General features: G+C 39.7%; 1 non-coding gene across 1 annotated transcript; it reads left to right on the top strand.

Moving 5' to 3' along the window:
• Positions 1 to 21388: 21388 nt before the first annotated feature.
• On the top strand, positions 21389 to 21461 carry Trnap-cgg (transfer RNA proline (anticodon CGG)). The gene has a single exon. It is a non-coding gene; the product is annotated as a tRNA-Pro (tRNA).
• Positions 21462 to 22989: the final 1528 nt, after the last annotated feature.

Raw genomic sequence — 22989 nt, 5'->3', positions numbered from 1 at the left:
CCACACGATTCGTTGAGGGGGCCGATCGATCAAATGATGTTTATGTTCGATCAAACGTTTGACGAATTCGGTTTTGCCTGAACCGCTAGGTCCAGCAATGAGCATGTTAAAGGGATGGCGAAGATACAAAGCCTCCCAACTGGCACGATCTAAGTGTTCGTCGATGACTTTGACAGTAGAGGAAGAGGGAGCAGAGACAGTAGAGGTAGCCATGGTGTGAGAAATGTCACTTGTGACACGAAAACAAACAAGACAAGAGTTTATATACTTTTTCAGAACACGTTTATTGAATGTTTTTTTATCAAACATGAATACGAAAGACAAAAATACATAAAAGCCAAAGGCTTAAGTACAATGATAAAAGGCACATGATAACGATGAACGTGGAATAAAAACAAGTGTCTGTACAACGTGTTTTGGGTAATGTTCTAACCAGTTCTATAGTAGGGGGTAAGGTCACACAAGTGTCCTCCCGAAAGGGTCTTTCAGGTCTGTCCACGACAGTCCTGTCCTGGGTGACGGTTTCTTCTGGCACCGTCACTAACACGGGTTGAAAAGTAACTTTTTTCCTTGAACAACTCTCGTGCATACTGGGCCACTTCTTGGGTCCAAGCCTCAAAACCCCATTCTTTCCAGGCACGGACATCTGTCCAATGGGGATGTAAGTCACAAGCTACACACACATCGTCATACACGTCTTGGGTAGCTAAAAGTTGACGAATCTTTTTTTCCTGTTGAGGTCGAGAAGTATCCAGATGAAAACGCAAGGCTTTGAGCAAAAGGAGTTTTTCGTGACCATTTAAGGCCATTGAGGTGGTAAGTACTGATCGTAAAGAGTCCACAAAGAATCGGCTGGTAAACGAAATCCCAAAAAACAAGTCACTAAGACACACACCACTTGTCGTCCCAAATTGAATGGATACAGTTCTTGTAATAATTGATGGTAATGATCCACGGTTTGAATATGGTCATTGAGTTCCTTCCACGGAATCTGTTGGATGACATGTGACATAAACCGTGGCATGGCAGCCTGTTTTTATATTCTCTTTTTTTTGGATGCAATACACGTACTTTCTAGCCAGAGATCTTCGTTCTCCAGTAGGGAATCTAAATCTTGCATACTGTAACCGAAACGTCAGAGTTCGTTTAGGTGTTTCCTCTTCCGCTAAGTAGATTCCACGTAACAAATGTTGGTAATCCTTTACCTTGTCTTCCTCAATGTATTGCTGTAGGTGAATCTCGAAGTAACCATAATTATGAACATGTCGATCATTAGCGACCTCAAAGTTTTGAACAATGTCTGACCATTGAAAGAATTTCTGACGAATCAGTTCTCTTATACCATTCAGGTACCAGTGGTTAAAAATCTGGTGACGTATCGGATGCAATTGTTCTTTACGTTTGACTTGTATTTTGACCAGCTCTCGGTAAATGCGTTCTCTCAACTCCACAGGCAAAGCACGAATGTTCTCTTGTAAAGTATCCATGAATAGGTCATACTAAATCCTCTTTGGTCTGACACAAGAAATGTACTGTTTGCACAAACATGGTTTTAATTCATTGTCGAATCTAAATTGTTTCACCACTAATCTACACATTACAATTCGTTCAGAAGTTTCCTCTTTCACCAAGTTGACATTGCGTGAAAGATGTTGGTAATTCGTTAACTCTTCCTCTGGAATTCGATGCAGTACGTTTACAATGTAGTAGATAGAATCGTCAATACCAAACCATTCCTTTTTATAACCAGGAGGTCGTTGATCAATGTCTGTCCAATGGAACACTTTCAACTCAATCAGTCCTTGTATAGCCTGAAGGTACCAGTGGTTCAAACACCGGTGACGTAACGGATGCAATTGTTCTTTACGTTTCACTTGTATTTTGACCAGCTCTCAGTAAATGCGTTCTCTCAACTCCACAGGCAAAACACGAATGTTCTCTTGTAAAGTATCCATGAACAGATTATTATGGTAAGAAGTTACTTCAATGTCTCGGTCCCACTAAAGGTAAGTAATGACAATTCGGTGACCATCGAGCATGTTCAACGTAGGCCGAATCTTGCGGTTCCCAGTGGTGAAGTGACACACCGCAACTGAAGCACTTGACTTTATCTCCTTCGCCCAAGTAGAAAAATCCGGCTCTGGCTAATTCTTCGGGGGTCGGTCCTCCCAGATACTTTGGCCATTTTCCTTTGAACGATTGAAGACGATTTTCAAAGTCGCAGTATTCTGACAAACGCACAGGAAACGAATATCCGTTTTTCACAGGTTCGTTTCGATGAGGGTTGGGTGACAGGAACAGGAGTTTGCTCAGGGCTGGATGACATCCGTAGGCCGGTAGACGTGAAGGTGAACATTCCCCTTTAAACCCGGTAAAATGTCTAAGAGGACGAGCGGCATCGCTTTCGCATCCCTCAGGTTTGACACGCACAGCATCACTTTCCATGACAGGGGCAGTGAGAACAAAGTTCCCATGATGCTTTACGGCATCGCTCAGGTCACAACGTACAGCATCGTACCCATCGCAAGGCTCACAATCGCACTCGTCTGCAAACTCCGTTACGCAATTACAATGGTAACCACATGGACAATCGCAGTTTCCTTCTGGACATTTTCCGTCGCAATGCATGGGTCTTATCCATCCAATATTAGTCACACTAGAGGAAGATACAACTTTTTTACAATCCCCAAACTGGAACGATGTCTCTTTCAAAGTATTCATCTTGTTCGCTCGGTCTTGGTAGTCACAATGAACTATCGATCTTGACCATAGCCCCCTTTTTATACTAGTCGCAATGCAGTCTCCAGCTTGTACATCTTTCCTTTTTTACGTTTTTTATTTCTTGTTTCGGAAGGTACCGTCTCTAAGGTACCGTCAACATTGTACCGTAGTGTGATGGGTGGAAAGGCCATAGAAAGGTAAGGGCAGTGCGGAGACCATCGAGTATGTTCCAGAATAGCTGAATCTTTATAGATACATAGATCCATTCGTAACTTCAGTCCGCAAGCGAAACACTGTACCTCGTATCCCAATCCTGACTCAGGTCCCAAGTAGACAAATCCTGTTCTAGCTAAAACATGCGAAGAAGGTAATCCTTCCCTATCAGTAGGCCATTTCTGAAACGTGTCCAATCGACGGGCACAATCACAATAGTCAGGTAAGAAGACTGGAAAATGGTAGGGTTTGAACTTGGAGTTCTCATCGGGTTTCTCACTCGATTCTTGCTGTGGCGAAGTCATCTTTCTGGTGGGTGTCTATCCTCTTACAACCAATGTTTTATACCAACGTGTCCATACGGTAAGGTGAAATGATTGGGAAGTCGAACTCGCTTCTGGTACACGATTTGATAAACTTTTTCCAAAGGTCGACTGACGATGTGGTGAGTGGGTAAACGTACAATCTTGTTCGGTTGGTAAGTGGTCACTTTAAAGTTTCCATCCTCTCCCGATTGCAAGGCTTCTTTCAATACCCCAAAGTTGACCACTCGACTGGTACGATAATTCAGAGTTAGTCCTTTCACTTTGCACGTCGTGTGCACTTCTCCTTGTTTGTCCCGGTATTCGTAGCCGTAATTTTTGGGACCGCCACTGACGAAACTTAGAATCTTGTCGTCGGGATGCTCGTCTGTCCAGGCTCCTAAACGGTCTCCTTCGATGTTAGGGTGATGTTGAATCGGGTGATGGATGTAAATGCAACTGTCCGTGTCAAAGTACAGGACGCGTTCTTCTAACAGTTCTAAAGCTTCGTACAATTTTAAGCGAGCATGGGCTGTCACGTAAGCCGCAATGATGACATTTCCAAAAGGGTCGTCTTGTACAAAGTCCAGATCTTCTTCGTAATTGACCAAGATTAAATTCTCTCGAACGACGTCCACGTGTTTCATGTATTTGGTTTTGTCGTGAATCATCTGGAAGTAGCGGGAAGGTTCTGTCAAATATTCCGTCTTGGGTAAACACGGTCGTTGTGCCATTTTACCCCACAAGCAATTTAACATCACTTTGGCAAACGATCGCCTGCCTTCGTTTTTCTCGATGTGGTCTAAAGTGATGCCTTCTTGTTCGTAGTATTTCTCTTTGAATTTTATTTGGTCTTCGGGAGTGTGACACCAGGAAGGATAGCCGCTGGCTTCTTGCTTCAGTTTCAAAAAGGCATCCACGTAGTCGGCGAAAATGCCTTTCTGAGTAGGGTCACCCTTGCGGTATTGTTGTGTCTTGGGAAAGTGGCAAATTTCGTACACTTCTAACAGTTGGTATCCCATGTCCAGAGCTTTGAACAATTCCACGCTGACCCAGGTTCCCGTCAAGGCCCGTTCTTCCTGGCTGTGCTGACAAGCTTGGTCTTGGTTGCACGTTTCGGCACAAGTACGGCACAAGGGAAACATCAGTTTGCCTTGACAATGGTGAGGTAAGACGGGATGGTATAGGTTCGTGGGAGGCAAAACTTTGCACTTGATCAAGCCTTCGTATTGTCGAATGTTTTTCAGGTCGATGTGTTCCGTCAGCAATTGCGGGTGCCCTACAGGAAAGCGACAATATTTGCACACGTAGGGATACAGCGAACACACGTCCAAGTATTTGATTTCTTCTCCTTTCTCTTCGTCGGCTTGGTACAGCAAACAGGTGGCATTGGTCCTTCCTCCGTACAAACTATCCCTCGGGTTCAGCGGGTCCATGAACTGGTAACTTTCCACGAGGCGTTTAAACTCGGGATCGGTTTTCATACGGTGATCGTACTCGTGTTCCCACATTTCCACCACTTGGTATCCTTGCTGTTCTAACTTTAGGCGTCGCTGACAAGTGTCCTGGTACAAGTCTTCCATGGTTCGTTGCAAAAACTGATTTTTCGTGCCACGGTCAGGGTAACAAACAGGACATCCGTGAAATAAGCAACCGTTAAACTCGTACACGATCTTGGGGTTTTCTAAGTCCCAGCCATCGACCGAATACATTCCGATGGTCTTTTCGCCCCCTCCGTTGCGGGCATGCTGAATCCATTTGTCTTCCTTGTCGCACAAGTAATGTAACCAGCGTAGGGCTTTGACCGAGTATTGACGTTTGACAAAGTGGGTCGTTTGAGGACTGATGACAGCCACGGTGTTTTCAGGCATGAATCGTTGTCGATACACTAAGGAACACGCTTTGGCAATGGTGCAAGCTTCTTTCAAAGGATCGACCCCTCCGTGTTCCATGAACAGTTCTCGAAATTTTCCACAGCAACGCCGTAAAATGTCCACGTCGGAACGACAATACTTTAACATTTCTTCCTGAAAGTCGAAAGGGTCCGAAGCGTGAGCCTGGTACCAAGCGTAGAAAGCTTCTCGTTGTTCGGTACGCATGTTGTCGGGGTCGTAATAGTGAGTCTCGGGCAAATGGGGTAGAACGGCGTGTTGATTGGCTTCCGTATTGAAAAAGTGTGGAAAGTACCCTTTAGCCATTTCTGTCATTCCAAACGTTTTAGGCATTCGACTCAAAGGCATGGCCAAATAGCTCATCGAATCTTTAAACTGTACTTGTCCCACTTGCATGAAAATGATTTTGGCTCCGTTCAAAGTCACTTTAGGACGTTCGGTGCCTTGTTCCGTATAGTATCTGAGAAGAAACTGTCCATCGTATCCGGAAAAATTGTGAGCCATCACCGTGGCATGACGATGACAATCTCCGTAACGTTCGATGTCCTCTTGGCTCCACGTCTTGTCGACGGGGTCTAAGACCCATTGGGCAAAATCGGCTAACGTGTTTGGTCCCCGAAAGATTTTTTCACGCCCTCCGGGAATCTTGCTGCAGTGAGGGCAATGACTGAAGATAGGTTCTTGAATGCACTTCTCGCACGCTCGATGAGCCACGCAGAAATTAGGAATGTGAATGCCAGTCTCTTGCATGCATTCGAAATCGAAAAAGATGAAATTGCCTTTCTTCTTGTGACCGTCCTCTTTCTCTGTTGGGGGTTGGTATTTTTGCACGTAACATTCGTGTTCCAAGTCCACGATGTGGTGACAAATGTGACATTTTTTCTTTCCTGAACATACGTGTGCCTTGGTATTATTGGTACGTATGACTTGTTCACACGTAGAGCACAATCTCAGGAGTTGACAAGCGCATTTTTTCTGTGAACCTTGCGTCTTCAAATGTTGTTGGTAACAGGCAGGGCTGACAAACGTGCGCAGACAAGTGGAACAAGGCACTGGTTCTTCGCTCAGACAGGGTGAAGAGGCCAAACATCCTGTGCATTTCGATCCACAATGCTTGTGTTGCTCTCGATTGTTATAACCATGGTCACATTTCTCACAGTAATAACCGTATCCCAGGAATCCGGTGATACTGGTAATGGTATCGAAATGTTCATCGTGATAATAGACATGAATGTATTTTCCGTCCTTAAAGTCTTGGCCTCGAAACAATAGAGGCCCGCGCATTTCTTGAGGGTGCACTTTCAAGGTGTATCGTGGAGCTAGGACATCTTGCAATTTTTGCATCTCAGGAATGCCACAGGGTGTATCTTTGGGCAGTCCGGCTTGTTGTAACAGGAGTTCTGCTTCGTTTCGTTGTTTGGCTCGGTCGGAACGTTGAATAGTTTTCCAGGTTCTTTTCCATTCTACCGTGTCGTTCTTGTTGGCATAGGTTCGTCCCACCACGATGGCACGGGCTAAACACATCTGGTCATGAGGGTTGTTAATTCGGACGAGACTCGTTTTGGTGTTGCGAAGGTCGTCCACCAATAACATCTTTTTGCGTCCTGTCCCTTGAGGAGGAGAGACGTGGGTCATGTCCAGTGTGGCTTTACCATCGGTGATGTCAAACTGATCATTAGATTGTTGTACGTGTTGAATCTTGTCCATGACTTTGGAAGCAGTCAATTCTGCAGGGGTGCTAAACTCGATCCAAACAGGGGATTTCAAACCGTCGTGTTGTATGGAAAGTCTCAAGCGATCGTCTTCTTTGGGTTGACATTGTCGCTTGAGTGCAGTGAGCAAAGAATCCCACACCTCAGTGATGAACACTTCTGCTTTCTCTAACGGCACTTCAGCCTTGAAATCTTTAAACTTCACCGTGTATTTGTAAGCCGTGGTTCTAAATTTTCTAGAGGAGCGCTTTTCCGTCTCTCGAATGGAATAGTATTTTTCAGGGTTGACTAAGGGTGGTGAACTTGGTTTAGAGGGTTCGGATTCTGGTTCACTCTTGTCCTCTTCAAAATCACTGGCATGAATTTGTGCCAAGATTTCAGCCCTGGTTCGAGGCGATAGATCACGTTTCTGCCTCTTACTTTCTTCTTCTTCTTTCTTCTCGAATGAATGGGATCGTTTCATCTTGAAAGCAAAAAGTCAAATGACTCAAGTTCAAACACCATGAGCTACTTTATAGTCATAGCAGACCAGCGTATATAAAAGGGTGTGTGTCTTATCCTTTCACTATTCATTTCACTCTCAAGCCGAGTACAACGATGGAAGAGACTAACCAGATGGAACGTTTCGTCAGAGCTTTGCGAGGGGTCATTAGAAAATTCTCTTCAGACCAGCCTACGGACTACTCTCCTTCCATTCGAGATAAAAGTCAAGATACTTGCTATATCTGTCAGAAGAAAGGGCATTGGTCTTCAGAGTGTCCAGACCGTCAAAAAAGAACAAAAACAGGGACTAAAAAAGACAAAAGTCAAGATACCTGTTATTATTGTAAAGAAAAAGGACATTGGTCTCCAGATTGCCCAAAAAAGAAACAAGAGGAGTCAGAAGAAAAGAAGGATTCTTCAGAAGAAGAGAGGGATTCTTCGGAAGAAGAGAGGGATTCTTCAGAGGAAGAAGAGGAAGAAAAAAGACAATTCTATTTACAAGAGGCAAAGAAACAGGAGAAGAAGAAAAGAAGAAGGGAAGAAAATGAGGAAAAGACGGTGAAGAAATTCAAAAAACAGAGAGACTAAACAAGGAGAAAGAAGAAGTCAATGAACTTTTTATTAAAGTGTTGTGTTGTGAATTGTGAATTGGATTGTAAAAAATGGATAAAAGAATAAATTAATGATATAAGGTAAGTGTCTTTGAGTTTTGATTTTAAAATAAGAACGTACACTCACGCACTCATACACAGACACGTACTATAAGGGTAAAATGGGTGGGGTTTATTTTTGAGTTATTGGCAAATTGAAATTGTATTTCTTTTCGAGAAATGTGGGTGGCCCAGAAAAGGGCCTTTTTCTCTTTATGATGTAGGGGTGAGTTTAAGCAATCAACTTTAACTGCCTTATGCCTTTGCCACGGCCAAGGCCTACTTCTGGACTGCGTAATGTTGATGATGATGATAATGATTGGGTTGAAATCAGTAAAGGTGGTACGGTAGGCTTAGTCACAGGGTTGACGTGTTTAGCTCGGGAAGGTCGTATTCTCTTCGGTCGTGATAAAGAAGTCTGATACATTTGTTTCAGACTTCTTAACTCCGCTAAAATGTCCAACAGTACCGTGACCGTTTGATTTTCACCCTCTTGTTTCTTTGCTGCTGCTACTTCTTCTTGCTGTTGCTGTTGTTGTTTTTTTCTTACCTCTTCTTCTTGCTGTTGCTGTAGGAGAAAAGCCTGTTCCGCTTCCTTTTGTCGTTGTATAAATTTCTCCAATTCTTCTTTCTGTCTCTGTCTAAAATTCTCCACTTGCGGTAATGAAGAAGGTAACGAAGGTTCCGGAACAAATTCTTGCGAGGAGAGAAAATCCACAAAATCCCAATTCACCTCTTCTGAAAGTAAGTCCGAGTTCCCTTGGGCAGTCTCCCCTGTTGGTGCAGCCCAATGGATCGTTTTCTGAGTTTCCGTCATGTTGAATCACTGTCGCATAGATTGACTGCACACAAGCGCTAGCGAATCTATATAGACTACGTGACGTCACAGACTGCTCTCTTCGGATTGGATGCGGGCTGACTGAATTCTGTAACGCGTGTTCGGATTGGTGAATGAACTCAATCCGTTTCAATCCTTTCTGCCCCTATAAATAAGCGCAGTTCACTGCATTGATTCACCTATTCTCGGAGCCTCAACATGTGGACAGACATTGAATCTTCAACCCTTGTGTCAACAATGATGTTCAGGACGGACATGCTCATGTATGTCCGATCCAAGTGGACCGTTGTCCACAGGACCAACAGCAGCCTGTGGATAAGAAGAGTCTATATAGAGAGACAAGGTTGCCTCAAGAGGACTCTGATGTATGGCCCTGCTGTAAGACGAAGTTTGAGGTAAAGAAGATGTCGCAAATGCCCTTTATGTTAAGGGCATATTAACATAAACCAAAGGCCCTTTTCAGGGCCAGCCATATATCTCGAAAAGAGATAGCTTTTCCATTGCCTACCCCTTTTTTAAAATTTAAAAAAAAAAAAAAAATCCCATGTTAATTTCCCTTGTCGCTAAACAGTCCCACGATTTTTCTCCATGTTCATTTCCCTTGTCGCTCAACAGTCCCACAAATTTTCTCCATGTTAATTTCCCTTGTCGCCAGATTGTCCCACGATTTTTCTCCATGTTAATTTTCCATTGTCGCCAGATTGTCCCAAGTGGGTCTGTAATGCTAATTCCCATTGTCGCTAGGGTATCCCCCTTCACTACTCACATTCGTTCTGAAATATTATTAAACCACCAAGTAGTAAACTAATTTTATGTCATCTAACTGATGATAGAAATCACAGTATACCTCGAAAGGTATATATGAAAATAGATTCTCCATCAAATGGTTTATATCGTCCAAGGTTAAGGGCCACTAGTTCAGATCTTATTTTCATTCCTTCAACACGAATTAATGTAGCAAAAACCATTTTTCTGCTTGCGCCAGTTTAAGAGAATTTCCATGAAAGGACGCATTTATAATCCTGGGTTATATATTAAAACTCGATCGAATCCCTCCGATGGATTTCTGATAGTCATTTCGTGTTTTCTCTGCTCGCCTACCAGTATTCTTATCATAGCTAGCGTTTTCAGTATTAATGTGTCTGGAAAACACTCTCCAATGAAAATAAAGGTAGGAGACAGTCGTGCAAGTAATACTTTTTGAGTGCATTTTAGATGTCGTATACAAATGAATTATAACTATGTTTTGAAGTCAGAATCATTTTAAGTTTGAGGATTTTCTACACATGCGACCTAAAAGTATGCTTTCGCTTAAGATAACAGTATTATCTGCTGAAAGCATGCTCACCTTCCCCATTTTTAAACTGCAATTAGTCATACATAATTTATTCAACAGATCATTTACGTCACGAGAACAAAAGCGAACATTACACGCACATTACCAACTCCCCTTCGTCAAGGAAATGTGTTCGATATACGCCTTAAATATAATACATAAGTACTTGACTGTAAGAATGGACAATTTTTCTCCATATTTTTGCATTAATTGCCAAATATTTTAATTTATTCAATAGTCCAAAATGTCACAGTCTGTGGAATACCTTTTCGTTGTCGAGGAACAAAAACCCAGCATATACATTAGAGTTATGAAGGTTGAATACAGCATAAATATCTCTAACCGCCTTACAAAATAAAAATTGATAAGGATGTTGTAAGTTTGTTTTGTCAAACTACGTCTGAATTCTGGTCATCTATACTTTTCAAACAATGCTCCTAGACAATATATCAATGTTATAACACGATAGTTCACCAGATCCTTTTTACCTTTACCAATTTGTTTGTATATTGGTAGAGTAATCCAGCATCTACATAAAGTAGGACAATACTCAGACTAGATCATATAATGTTTAAAAAGGAAGTGAACTGTCTCATTAGATACTTTCCTTTATACTTTAAATGCACGTTGAACACACAATCAATGTCTGGTGACTTCTTTATATCTAGAGATCTGATGTACTGCAAGACCTTCTCTTCTTTCAAAGTATTACACTGTATGATACCAGCCAATATAATTGCGTTTTTCGTGCATCTTCATTTTCTCAAAGTCAATACTGTCCTCATCTTTTGTATCATTTAATTCAGAAAAATACAGTTTCCATAAATAAGCACATCCATCCCAATTATTATATTCTACTCCACGGCATACAGTATTACCATAATCTAATTTATCTTTCCTTCATCTCCGTATGTCTCCATAGAATTAGTCCATTTCTAGTTATGCACTTTTTCCTATTTATTAAAAAAAACCCACTCTTTATTTAAATGTATATCTAGCCGGTGTTTCATTCCTTAAGGATTTCTCTTTTTGTGTTCTTGTGTTTTTATGTGGCTCTTACAGTTTGTTCGTATAACGTTTCTCGCTGTTATCCATTTTTAACACTTTAATAGTTTCTCACCTGAGAGAGAGAGAGAGAGAGAGAGAGAGAGAGAGAAGAATAAACACATGCGTTTAAGAACAGTAACTAACTTACTTTTTTACAAAATGCCACACTATCCTTTAAATATCTTAGGTTATTTCAAAATTTAGATCGTCGCTGCATGCAAAACATTGTGCCCTCTACTAGCCACTACGAGGCTTGGCAGATTTTTCATTGATCAGTTGTATTTTTTTTTTAAGGGATACGACAGAAGCTTGATAAAGTGATTCAAATCAGGTTATATAAGACAACGAATGAACCACTGCAACTATATTTTAAGATGCTTGGCTTTGTCATAATTTGTTACAATAGCTGGAACCAATGTTTTACTGACCGACATTTATCTGATTTTGCAAAAGTAGTGCCTTTGATTACGATGACATTCAGTGAGAATACTACACCGATACGTACATTAAGATTGCTGGTAATGTTGTTAATTTATAGACACGCTGTAAGATATTCTTGTCAAGAATTTGAATGGTTACATTATCAGGCTAATGCTTTTGACTTGAAGATAATCTTTTTCTTGCAAGCTTGTGACATTATTTTATTCAGATGGTCATATTTGTTCCTAAGCTGTAATGTTGTGAGTTTGTGCAAGTTTTGAAAACAGAAGACCTAAGTCAGGGAGGTGGAATTTAACATCGAGCGCGTGGGTATATAAGTTAGAGATAGATACAGATACATTATAAAATGTATGTAAAAATCCTATTCAAGCTTTTCTTTAAAAAATAAAGACATTTAATTTTTTGAGTATATATTCCCTTCAAATATAATTGCAATGAAATTTTAAAAACAGTTTTTAAAACATCCGACAGAAATGTATGTCATTGACAGATATTTACACGATATGTCCTCAGAAAAAAATCAAAAGGAAGTGTAACGTCTTCTGTAATCCGATCTTTGTAAAATATCAGACTGAATTGCTAGATCACATTTCTATGTTCAAAGTAAGGTTCACGGGGTATCTGTAATTTACTCACTCCGTTGTAGTATGCCATAATGTTTGTAGAATGTTTTGATTCATCAATTTGTTGCGAAAAAACAGTAGCTCGACTGACTTCTGGTTAGGAAAGGTACGGAGTGACACAGTACTCTATCCGACTAGATATATATTTCAAAGTGAAAAGGAGGCGAGGTAAGTACAGTTGCAGAATGAAAGAGAAAAGAAGAAAGAGAATTTCAATTTAGATTAAAAGGATTATAGCTGGCAAGTGGACCCCCCCACACACACACAAGTTCAGTGTTTGATGTTACAGGAACTATTAGATTAGCAGCCCTTTCTAGGATAAACAAGTAGATAAATATTGCTGAAAATTTTAAATGGCTAAGCGAGCATATGTAAACATACTGGTAAAGCTCGTGAAGTCTATCTTTCTCTTTTGTTACAACAAACTGCTGATTATGAAATGGTGAAGGAATGTATCTTGAAGGTTTATGAGTTTGCACCTCACAAAATTTCCTTTGTCGGTAAGACTTCCACACAGCATGGTTTTGACAAAAATGTATCAGCCTGATACGAGCACTTCAAAACCCTTCAATTTGCATTTCCGTTGGCCTACTTTCTCTTTCTCTCTCCATTTCCTCTTTCTATAATTGCATTTGCATTTGTCTCTCTCTCTCTCTCTCTCTCTCTCTCTCTCTCTCTTGTCACTTTCTACAACTGTTGATCTGAGTCAAGTCATCATGCATTGGCTCAGGAAACAAAAGAACCATAAACTACAACCCACATTGTAACAAACTATGACCACCCTGATAACACTCCAGATACAAACAAAACTGTCACCCCAAACATCCCCAAACCTAACACACACCCCAACACAGAATTAATACAGGAAGTAATGAACCTAACAACAGGAACCCTAATGCAACATCTCAGTAGCATAATGAGAACCCTCAAAACCATTTTCACCATACTAGTTGATTGGACTACAAGACTAACAGATAAAGACAACGTCAAAAATGAATATTACAAAAAAATAATAAAATCACCATCTGGCAATGGAACTGCAGAGGAATCTTTAAAAACCTATCAGAACTGCAGAACAAACTGAATAATACGGCCGTAAAACCAGACGTAATCTGCCTACAGGAAACCCTCATAACACAAGAACACAAACGCCTGCCCAAACTACAAGGCTATACCCAGGGAATCTTTAAAAACAGACCCATGGGGCAGAAAGGGGGTGGACTAGCAATTTTTTTAATATATACTCTAATCTACTATGAAGTAATAGAAGTACCCCCTAACCTAAACATCAATAATAACATCTAAATAATGTCAGTAATGATAAATATAGGAACCACAAACATTCAAATAATAAATGCATACGACCCAGGGGGTACCTTCTGCCCTACCAACCTAATCTCACTAAAGGCAATCACTAATAACAACAACAACAATCTAATGATCTGTGGCAACTTCAACGCACACAGTGAATTATGGGGAGGTAAAAAGAAAGATCAAAGAGGGAAAATGGTTCAAAAATGGATAACTGAGAACAATCTGGTCATCTTAAATGACGGGTCGAACACTAGATTAAACCCTGAGGATGGCACTCTCTCAGCCATAGACCTAACCATCACTACCCCAAAATTGGCTCAAATCACAAATTGGTGGGTGGATCAGGAAGATACGTTAGGAAGTGACCATTTTCCCATCACAATCAATATTCAAACAAAACCTCAACACATTCCAAACGAAACCCCACCTAAATGGAGGTACCAACAGGCAGACTGGGACCAATTCCAATTATTACTAGCTAGAGTAAATCCAGATAACTTAGAAAGCCCAAGTATTAACATAACAGACACAATTATAGAAGCAGCTAACCGATGCATACCAAAGACAACTAATATCCAAAATAAAAACCCTGTACCATGGTGGACTAAACAGTGCACTATAGCACATAAAGACAAAAAAGGGCCTTAAATAAATATAAACGCACCAAAAATTCTATCTCCTTCCAGCAATATAAAGATAAAGAAAAAGCACTAAAACAAACTATAAAAACTGCTAAAATTAATCTATGGCAAACCTTTTGCTCTAAACTGAGTCTAAAATCAAACTCAAAACAAATATGGGACAAGAAAAAAGCCATCAAAGGGAAAGCAACTACCTCAGCCCCAAAAATTAAAAATGCCATAACAAATAAAGATAAGGCAGACCTTCTAGCGAAGCATTTTTTGAACATGAGTAACAACAATAATCACACCAGAAACTTTCAAGAACACAAAAAACTAATGGAGGGAACCCAACCTCAAATGTTTCAAGACCAAGGAACAAAAGAATCTCACCTAAATAGCGACATCACAGTACATGAATGGAAGATAGCCCTACGATCCAAAAACGAAACATCCCTGGTAAGGATCAGTTAGGTTACATTATCTACAAAAAACTACCTATCAATATAACAATAGCCATAATTAAACTCTTTAATAGGATATGGGATAAAGGCCAACTACCCACCAAATGGAAACAGGCCATAGTAATACCAATTCCCAAGCTAGGTAACGATCCCAACAACATAAATTCGTACCGACCAATCTCCCTTACAAACAATATTTGCAAAATAATGGAGACAATAATCGCAAATAGGTTAAAACACCACCTAGAAACCAATAACCTACTCTCCATAAATCAATGTGGCTTTCGGAACAAACGGTCCACCACTGACCAACTTCTCAGATTGGAAATAGACATCAAACTCGCTTTTAACGCACATAGGAAAACCAATCGCAACCTCATAGCGGTTTTTTTAGACCTAGAAAAAACGTTCGACCTAGTATGGACCAATGGACTAATGGCCAAACTAAACCAATTTGGAATAACTGGACGCTTGTTCAACTGGATTGGCGATTTCCTCACAGGCAGGAAAATTACAACAAGAATAGGCAACACCCATTCGGAAGAATTTTCATTTGAAAATGGAACACCGCAAGGCAGTGTAATAAGTCCCTTACTATTTAACCTAATGGTAAGCGACCTTGACCTCAATGCAGCCTCCGCAAAAATAAACTTGTCACAAATTGCAGATGATAGTGGCATATGGAGGAATGGAAATCCTGCCAATAACACAGTAGCTAAAGAAATCCAGCAGAGCCTAGACAACATAGGGAGATGGGCGGACAAATGGGGTTTCAAAATATCTCATGAAAAAACTGTGGCAATCATATTCACCCCCAAACGAAATAACAACCTAGTCTATCCAAACTTCTATATGCAAAATCAATTAATCAAATACGGAACAAAGTACACCACTTCCAACTACCTTCTCTCCAGTCGACCTACCGAACCTGTTGGCAAATTTCTTCCGTGACATAGTAGAAACCATTAGAGATAAGATTGACAACACAACTTAAATTGACTCCTCGTCACCATACAGTTGCAATACAGAATTTCAGTGGTAAACGTTAGCGGCAATTGAACCTGTCTCTTTGGATTTGGTATGTACGATTGTGATGAAGAGTGTACCAAAGTCATGTGAACTTGATCCAATTCCGACATCACTGCTGCCTGAGTGCTTAGATCCAATATTGCCTTCACCAACTGATGTTATTAATATCTCTCTCTCATCCAGTGAATTCCCATCATTTTTCAAAACTGCCATTGTAAAGCCTCTGCTGAAGAAACCAACACTTGACCATAACGATTTAAAGAACTACCGCCCAGTTTCTAATCTCCCATTCATACACAAAATCTTAGAAAAGGTTTGTTCTATCCCAGCTTATATCTCATCTGAATTTAGAGTCTTTTAGCAATGTACAGTCAGCATATCGCATTTGCCACATAACTTAAACTACTCTTTTGAAAGTAGTTAATAACCTCTCTGTTTTGGAAAGCAGAAAGATTAATGTCCCCACTTTCCTTGATTTGTCTGCAGCATTTGACACAGTAAACTATAATATATTACTACACCGTCTCCAGCGTGTATTTGGCATTCATGATACAGCCTTACTGTAATGTAAGTCGTACTTGGTCAACAGGACACAAATTGTGTCCGCAAACGGAATACACTCTAGCCCAGTTGATCTATGTTGTGGTGCTTCACAGTGGTTTATTCTTGAACCTGTTCTTTTCATTCTGTACATACAGCCGCTCTCAAGGGTCATAGATCATCATCCAGTGTCTCACCAGTTGCACGCTGATGACACCCAAATATACAAATTTAGCCATCCGACTGAAGTTGATGCTACTATCCTAGGTGTAGAGAGGTGTATATTCGATGTGAAATCATGGATGGCATATAACAAGCAAGCTGCAGATAAATGATGATAAAACTGAAGCCATTCTGATCACAACACAAAGAGTTTCTCAGCCACATCCTTTACCTCAAACAATAAATATCAGCAACACCAATATTAAATTCACACAGTCAGTACAAAACCTAGATGTTACTCTGGACAGTACTCTCACATTGCACCAACATGTCATGAACATATGCAAGGCTGCATTGCTTGAGCTGAGATGCATCAGCTGCATTCGCAAATATCTTTCAGATGATGCCATAAAACACTGATGTGTTCATTGGTACTTTTAAGACTGGACTATTGTAACTCAATTCTGTCTGGTTCGTCTCAATATATACTCCAGAAACTTCAAAAAGTTCAAAACACAGCTGCTCGGATCATACTTAGAGTACCACGAACAGGGCACACATCCCCGCTGCTCTGTACCCTACACTGGCTATCTATTCGATCCAGAATTAAACACAAATTTTGTTCTCTGTGCTACGTTTCACTGACGGACTCCAATCCAACATACCAATCCGACCTCCCCTATGTGTACACAAGCAAGATACTTACGTTCCTCTTCTGACAATCGTATACTCATTATTCCTTCTATGAAAACGAAGTCATATGGACAACGTTCTTTTGCATACCAGGGCCTAGCAACGTGGAACGAATTGCCCACTTAACCTAGACACAAAGACAATGATCTCATTCAAGAGTGCTCTCAAAACTCACTTATTTCGACTGCAAGAACAAACTTAAAGACCTAATAATGTTTCCTACTTTAAATATTTTCAGTATGTTTTTCTGTTTTCTAATTTAATAGTGTTTGTTTTTCGTAATAGTATCATTATATATGTTTTTATGTTTTTATTTTATTTTTTAGGTGTTGTCTAATGATGTAAAGCGCTTAGAGCTTGTAAAGATTAGGCGCTCTACAAGGCCCTCGTTATTATTATTATTATTATTATTATTATTTTAACGATGATGGTAAGGGGACAATTGTTTTGTCTGAAGCAGATTCTGTCTTATTATTGTGTTCAGTATTTAATCAGATGTTTTTATTCATGTCATTGTTCACTGAATTATAAAGTGCGCAATAATCTTTTTGGACTAAAACTTTAATTTGGAAATATAGCAAATAAAGACAAGAACATTTGGATTATAATATTGGGATACATTAAGAGACTGTTAGCATATCGCCACACTTCAGGCTATTGGCAAGTTAGCAGGTTCGATGCTACAGACACATAAACAAGGTCATCATTGGGATTTATTTGGAATACCACTGAAATTTAATTGCACACATTTAGACTTGCGATATACATTTTAAGACAATGTGGGTTTTAATTCACAGTACTGTAAGTTTGTGTGATTTGTTTTTAAATTTCGCCTTATATTCTAAGGAAATAAATTCTTTGTTAAATTTTAAAAATCTTGTTGGTTTTCGCTCTTTTCAGATACGCAGTTTACGACGATTCAGTCGTAATAACTACTCAACATTTACTTTAATAGTAACTAAAACGTAAGTTAAACATTGCGAGTTTCTCTTAAAGGTCCAAAAATGTCCATCACAGCCTGTGATAATGATGAGTCTGACCCATCTAGATGTTGTTTGGCTCTTTGCAGCTGTAATTTCCTCTGACATTTGATATATTCAGAGATTTATTGTCACACGTCTTCAGTTTAATTCTTCCGGTAGAATTTTCACGTACTTTCTTCCATTCCAACTGATACGTCAGAGTTGCAATTTATCAGACCAATTTTTTTTTTTTTTTTTTTGGGGGGGGGTTCCTTAGCAACTTCAATTCCTTATCTATGATATGTTCTTTTGTATAAGTGGAAAGAATCCATCCGTTCCGTGCAAATCACGTGATATTAGTCTGATATGATTGATATGCAAGGACAAAAGGTCCGTTTTTCAATGTTTTCTTCTCGTGATCAATGTTAGGTACTTACGTGTGATACTCTTCCTAATACGGGCCGAGTGGTCTTGTTGTTGTTGTTGTTATAGGGTTTAACGCCATCTTTCAGCACAAGATAGGCTCTACATGGCGGCCAGTATTAATGGTGGAGGAAGAACTCGGGTAAACCCTCGAAAGAACCACCGACCCACGAGAAGCTACCGGCAAGCTTTCTCACTTATCCACATTGGCCGAGCCCGATACTCGAACCTACGCAGACATGGGTGAGATGGCAGTGATCCGTGACGGAGAGCGCTTTAGACCACTTGGCCACTCGGGGCCCAGGGCCGAGTGGTATAAAGCGGTCTCCGTCACGGATCACTGCCATCTCACCTCTGTCTGCGTGGGTTCGAGTCTCGGGCTCAGCCTTTGTAGATATGTGAGAAAGCTTGTCGGTAGCTTCTCGTGGGTCGGTGGTTCTTTTCGGGGTTTTCCCGGGCTCTGCCTCCACCATTAATACTGGCTGCCATGTATAGTCTCTCTTGTGCTGAAAAATGGCGTTAAACCCTATAACAACAATAACAACGTCCTAATACGTGATCAATGTTAGGTACTTACGTGTGATACTCAAGCTAATACTTTATTAAAAACCCACTGAAACTCTACAACCATTAAATATCTATACAGCGATAACATAAAACACTTAATGTGATTAGAACCACGTCGCTTAAATGACATGTTTCTCTTAACAGTAGTTTTGCTATGTTAGATAATTGGAAATAAAAGACATACAATTATCAACTTGTTTTACTGTATCCGTTGTACATCCGTAATTATCAGAATATTTTACTGTATCTGTTGTACATCCGTAATTATCAAAGTGATTTACTGTATCCGTTGTACATTCGTAATTTGCAGATTGTTTTACTGTATCCGTTGTATATCCGTAATTGGCAGATTGTTTTACTGTATCCGTTGTATATCCGTAATTGGCAGAGTGTTTTACTGTATCCGTTGTACATCCGTAGTTATTAGATTGTTTTACTGTATCAAAAAGTTAATCTTTGAGTGCAAATAGGATGAATCATACATGTTCGAAAAAATAACACCAGTAGCACATTTTAAATATGTTTGGTACTACTACTAAAACAACAACAACAACAACAACAACTACTACTACTACTACTGCTACTACCACTGCTGCTGTTACTACTACTACTACTAATAATAATAATAATAATAATAACAATAATAATAATATTGTTGATGATAATGGGGGTAGTTCAATAAATATCTGGGAGAAATAAATAAATCACTTTACCTACAATCATCATGGGCAGCAACATACTAATAATGATAAATAAATAAATGTAGTGAAACATGTCTTAAGGAAAAATTAGAAAACGCAATAAATGCGGCATCTGAAGACATTTGGCTCAAAAAACAGGTAAAGACCTTTTACTCTGAATCCGCAATACTGAAAGAAGATGGCTAGGGTTCATTGAGATGAGAATCGCACTTGCATATTGAAAACTGATTTATCCATTTACTTTCATTGTTTTTCACCAAGGGATATCAAATTATCAACGTAATTTGTAAATCTAAAAGCAAATATGTGCTTTAGATTGTCAGATTGGAGCTAGAAAATAGTCGACGGCCGTCCATCACATATCCGTCCTGCTGGGTGTTTGTCAAAACATTGAGGCTTAAGTTGATTGCATTTCAAATTCGTCTTCGCCAGACCAGTAAGTGACATTACACATTATCCCCCAGACGGTGGGTAGGAGTGGTAAGTAACCTCTAACGGCACATAGTTTCCAGGCTGTGGCCAAGAAGACACATCCATATAATCTTCTGCGTGTTAGGCAAGAACCAGAGTACAGAGAACTGTATAAATGTAGTGGTCTTTCCATGACCCGTCTATGTATATAAACTAATAGAGTAGGGATGTCAGTGTTTCTAAAGTGGTGATAAAGGGGTCAAATACATGTAGTCCCCTTGAGGTTAGGCAAGTTTTGGGACAGAAGTTGACTATACAATTTTTCTCGTATATTCACGAACACTATATATATATATATATATATATATATATATATATATATATATATATATATATATATAGGGTTAAAGGGTGGGATCCCAACATTTTGCACGTTAAGACCTGTGGACAAGTAACCAAACCGGCGGAATGATATCGTGGCACTAGTTTAGTGCAGTGATGACACAAGCCATGACAATGTTATATATTTTTCAACATAATTCGGTTGTTTTTATTTTCTTGAAAATCACTAGAGCCTTTAAAATTACACCCATTCCCCGGGTCTGAGACTTGAATCGAAGCAAGTCTCGTCCCACCCCACATTCTGAGAAGTTGTAGCCACCAGGTTTTGTCAAAATCGCCTAAATATTTTTGGAGGTGATCGCGTAAGCAACGAGTCCGCGGAGATGACCACAATATATATGGCGATATTTTAAAACAGAATGTGGAAACAAATCACAATATGAACTTGAAATATAGGTAAATTATAGAATAAAATAGCTACTGACATCAATTCTTCGGGAATAAATTTAGTTATCTCAAATAATCATGAAAATATTGTAGTTTATGAATATAGCAATATATTGATAGTACATTTCCAAATGAATTTATTATAAAATGCTTTTGTAAGAATCCTAATAATATATTTATCTACATTTTGCACAGACATGTAACCACTGTTGGTGCATACACAGTAAATGGCTGATAAACCTTAGTTGACTATAGAACCAGTCAGAAAAGTAGTTAGCTCCCTTAGGAAAAGTAATTAACTCCCTTCGTTGATTATTTCCATTAAGTTGTGGTGGATTGTTAACATGCTCAAGAAATAATGTGACATACATATGAGAACAGTTATTTATAATTTTTAAGTATAAAGTGGCTACATGACTGTGCATATATAGTGCATATTGCATCTAAGATTGACCGATCCGGTGGCCTAGTGGTTAGAGCGTCCGCCTCGGAAGCGGGAGGTCGTGGGTTCAAACCCCGGCCGAGTCATGCCAAAGACTTACAAAAATAGTACTAACAGCAACCTCGCTTGGTGTTCAGCATTATGAGGTTAGTGTTAGGACTGATCGGCCTGGTGTCTGGATAATGTGACTTGGTGGGACATCATGCTATGTGTCTGCGGCATGATGCCCCAGTGCTAAACATCGCTATAAACTGCCACACTGCAGACATCGTAGCGATATGACTGAAAATTTGTTAAAAATCCTAATCACACAAAATTAAAACAACAAAAAGAACAATAATCATAAAGTTACTCGTAACACATGCATTTTTCTAACAGCGAATACATGTGCTTTAACGGGCCCTAAAATAGTACTCGGATCTCCACAAAAGGAAAACCGTTCACCCAGACTGTGACGGCTGTTTGCTTGATTTTTCATCAAAGACTTAGAAGTGATACCCTGTTTTTCTAAATATTTGTGTCTTGTATGTGTTCCCCTATCCACTAATACAGTGTTTGGTGTTTATTTATTTCAGATAAATAATAATAATATAAACAGTATATGAATTGTGCCTGGTTGCTTTTTGTTTTGCTCATCATAATGTTAAAGTTTGTTTATCCCATAAGCTTTGGGAATATTACGTACTCCCTTCCCATGGCCTGGGCTGGCTTTGGGCTTGGTTTCTGTTTTCCCTTCGCTTGAAGCTTTGGTCTGTACTCCCCACCCCTTGGAACATTATGTGTCACAGGTGGGTTTCCGTCCCTTTTCCCATTGGTTGTTAAGAACTCGTAGTGACTTCGCCAAGAGTCATTTTGTCCTGTGATTGTAGTTTGTGTATGCTTTGTTGTTTTTGTTCGTGCTATTGTGAGGACTGGCGCTATACAGTACACAAAAAATGTGCGATACAAGAAGAATTGGTCGGTTGTGTTTGTTTGTTTGGATTTATCAACTAAGCTTGTACAGTTTTAGTCAATTCGCTACGATGTCTGCAGTGAGGCAGTAGATAGTGATGTATAGGGAAATCAAGCCTCCCAGTCACATTATCCTGACGTCATGACGACCAGTCCTAACACTAACATCTTCACGCGGAGCAGCATGCGAGGCAGCTGCAAGTACCATTTTTATAAGTCTTTCTTAACACTTGTCCAGGGTTCACACCGCGACTTCACGAATTCGCGGCGGACACTCTAACCACCTAGGCCACAGGAGACGTCCAAATTTGTTGGTTAAAAATCATTCAAGTAAATAATTGGTCACGTGGTTTTCGCACAACATTTGTAAAAGTAAGGCACATGTCTCTGTTTGTAGAGTACAATTATATATACATGCATGTACCCCAGATAGATCAATTAGAACCGGATATCATTGTGAGTACGTGTGCGTGGATTCTTGAGTGTGTGTACATGACATTTTTTAAAACATAACCATTTGGCTGATGGGACTTTTATGACCAAATGTGCTATTCTCTTTAATAAAGATTATTATTATTATTGTTATTATTATTCCTAAACAGGCCCATTAAGTAACTAGGCGTAATGGTTTCTAATTGTAGTTTGATCTAGTAAAATTGAAAT

The sequence above is a fragment of the Sinohyriopsis cumingii genome, chromosome 8 (assembly GCF_028554795.1).
Source record: "Sinohyriopsis cumingii isolate HCF-2022 chromosome 8, ASM2855479v2, whole genome shotgun sequence".
NCBI lineage: Eukaryota > Metazoa > Mollusca > Bivalvia > Unionida > Unionidae > Sinohyriopsis > Sinohyriopsis cumingii.
Note: the sequence above shows the minus strand (reverse complement) of the source record. Positions and strands in the feature narration are given on the sequence as shown.